Source organism: Lepisma saccharinum, chromosome 20 (genome assembly GCF_977018435.1).
Source record: "Lepisma saccharinum chromosome 20, izLepSacc3.1, whole genome shotgun sequence".
Lineage (NCBI taxonomy): Eukaryota > Metazoa > Arthropoda > Insecta > Zygentoma > Lepismatidae > Lepisma > Lepisma saccharinum.
The window spans coordinates 56,379,327-56,382,944 of NC_139248.1; positions in this window are offsets into that span (position 1 = coordinate 56,379,327).

Here is a 3,618-nt window from a genome sequence, read left to right on the forward strand (position 1 = left end):
CTAGAGGCAGCATTTATCACGTACATGTATTACCTTCGCTAAAGAAAATGATTGTTGTGTTGTGCAGGTTCACAAAGTGAATTTAAAATATATACAGGGTGTCCAAAAATGTATGCACACTATAACAGGAATTTATAAATCAAGTGTCCATTGCATTTTGAAGCACTGACGTTGGAAGAGTTACATTCCAAGAAGAGCCCATTCTCTCAATGCAGGGGCGGAGAGTACTTGACAATGTATCGAACAGATGGATTGTACAGAGGGGTACAGAAGAATACCCACCACGTTCACTAGACCTCACGCTACGATACTTTTTTGCATGGGGATACATTAAATATAAAGTTTACACTGCAAATCCAACAAGAGTCGACGAATTGAAGGCAGCCATTGAACGAGACACAAATACCGAATCAAATGATGATTTTGATGTTCGAGATTTCAATGCTTGGCGTTCCAGGCATAGCCTGGACTACAAAAGTCATCGGTTTGTTGAAAACAGGCATTGTATGTAGATTTTGTTAAATTTTGAAAATGAACTATAAATACATCTTAAGAAACACACTTTTATAATCATTCGAAGTATGTATACATTTTATTGGGACACCCTGTTTATATTTGACTACACTGTCTTAGGAATCTGTAAAGCAAGGCTGCGCATGACGGTAGAGAAGGGGAGAAGGCGAGTAGGCGGAGCAAAGCAATGCGCTCTGCTGCAAACGGCTGGTAGCTGCACTTACTTATCCTCTCAGGAGCTCATTGGTCGAGCCCTCTCGAGTCACTTGCTCCAGACATTCCAGGGACAGAGTGTAGTTCGAGTCTACAGATGAGACAAGTTTATTTCGAGAAAGTACTGAAAGTGGCTGTGTCCGAATCGACACCTACTGTCGCTTAAAAGCACCGTTCTATCCGTTGTATCACCCTACCATTATCGTCAGAATCTGGGGTATAGGTGGGTTTTAAGGGGAGAGGTGGAAGGCGCCACAAGTGCACGCTGTAGCGCTACACTCGGCAGCCATATTACAACTTTCACTTTCCCGAGGCAATGTTTATTGAATATCCAATGTAAAACTCGATGCTACTTAAGACATCACATAAAGTAGTAAGTAGACGGAAAGGATAATTATGGCGTCTGCTTTCTGCTTCCCTGCTGTGCGCCTGCGCCTCAGAGCGAGTTGGGTGACGCTCGAACTGACACCTTGCGAGAAAAGTGGCAACTTTCGATCGAACGAATATGACGGTACAGGGAAGAACGTAACCTCTTGCGGGGCACTGCCTTAACCATCATCATGCTTACAACATTACAATTAATATAAAAAATAGGTCGTGATTTATTTAAAATTTTTAATGAAAACTGCTACCACTACACACTATCTTGTAACGAATAGATTCATTTTAAACAAGGTACCTCAAATCTTTGTCATAGTTGCCAAGTAATAATAAAATCTCCACACCTAACTCATTTCCATAATCTTTGTATGCATGTGTATGTCAGAGACACCCGCAGAGGTTTTTTCAGGTAGGGGTAAGAAGTGTCTTTCACCACAGGAAGTGGATTGCCCATTTCAGATAAAAAAATTTGAAGGGAGATCAGGTCACATGTTTAAAGTGATTAAATAGTTGTTATAACGGTATAATGAATATTGCACCTACATTAACAATACTAAACTTATTTTGTTGTCCTTGGCACAAATGTTTATAATTGTTTCTCCAGATTTCAAACCGTTAGCACATTGAAATATATTTTCATCCTTATGTAGTTTCTCAAGTCCCAAAATTTATGTGGAGGCACATAAATTCGGATCGGATCCAACTTTAAACTGTAGGTCCAGTCCCGATTAGCCTTACTGTGCATAAAGTGGACTTAAAACAACAAATCAACCCAACCCAAAATTTATGGGCATCTTGTCGACCTATTAGCTTGTCTTCTGAGCCTTAATTATGAATGCAAAATTTATATTTAATTGTTAAATTATTTCATATTTTTTCGAACCTTTAAAGGTATTTTAATAGCACTAAAAAACAGCTATTTTGAGATTTAGTACCTATTTTCAATAATCTTACCTAATTTGAGTTTTTCTGTTTTTTCTCTTATTACTGATTTGGCTCAAAAGTATACGGTAGAAGGTAATCTGTTGTTCTGTGAGTGCCCCCTCGTTAATCTGATCACCATCAATTATCATCGGCTGAATGGTTATCACAGCGTGCTTCAACGCCAGGGGTCCCGGGTTTGGGATCGAATTCCAGCCTGCGTATCCTTTGTGACTGTTCAATTTCACCATATCATCACTCATTCTCAAAATCACGATTACTCAAAAGTGGAAGAAAAGCGAAGTAAAATAAACCAAATAAATCAATCAATCAACCAACTAATCATTATCATAGTCGCGATTAGATAAAAGTAACAGAAAAGTGACGTGGAAATGAGAAAGCTGCGATAGAATAGAAAAATTCAAGGCAATAAGTGTGCAACTGCCTAAGAAAATTAATAACTTCTTATTCACTGACTATTTTTGTGCCTGTTGACACAAATTTGAACTGCCTATTTTCATTATTTTTACAATATTTTTAGTAATTTTATTAATCCGTAATCTAAATCATAATCATAACCGTGTTTGCATAGGTATCTTGGTTATTTAGCGTAATTTCTCTGCTACTTTCGGCTAATCGCGACGACGAAGATGAGTGGTGATTAGATCAAATCTATGAACGGGCACTCACAAAGAGCACATATTACCAGGCCAGGACTGGAACTCCTTAACTTGGGTGCCGAGATCAGGGGCGTAACGAGACTCGTGGGGACCCCGGAGCAGACTACACGAATGGACCCTCCCAGTAATGCTATTACAATGACTAGATATACGAATAAAAAATGCGTAATTTTCCCACATGGAGTGTAAGCAAATACAATTCTCTTTATTATGATTAAATATGTGTTTGTTTTTTATAAATGCTAGAGACGAATAGTACAAAATTACTAATAAAATAGATACTGTGAAATACATTATTTACTCATTAACAAATTAAGATTAATGATTGATTATAATGCTTATATTATAGATAAATTTATTATCATTTACGCAAAGCATCGATTACTCTGTTAAACTTGATTTTTTAGCTCTGTCATTTTCAGTTGAAAGTAAAGACCACTAAGGGAGAATTTACACCGAAGAGACATGCGACATGGGACATGAGAGTTTCACACCGAAGAGACAAGATGCACGCGACACGCGGCAAGCGACACTTGTTTCTTTGCTCAATTCACATGCTGGTACCGATATAATTGCATTAATCAGTTCATTTGTTACCCAAAAAAACGTAACAAGAGACATTGTTACATGTAAATCGCGTTTTAAAATTTGTGCAAGTTATTGAAACTCTGGAGAGGCATGTTGTGCATGAGAAAACTGAGAAATAATATGCACTGACCTCAAACTATGTATGCTATACTTTCCAGCCTGGATAAAGCAATAAAACACTAGAGCATGGGCGTCGGGAGGGGGAGAGGGGGTTCGAACGGGTCGATGGTCCCCCCTGAAAATTGACATTGTTCATTTAAAGATACAAGAAAGTCGACAGTTTGTTACTCTTATTGTTAAGAACATAAATAAAGTTCATTTA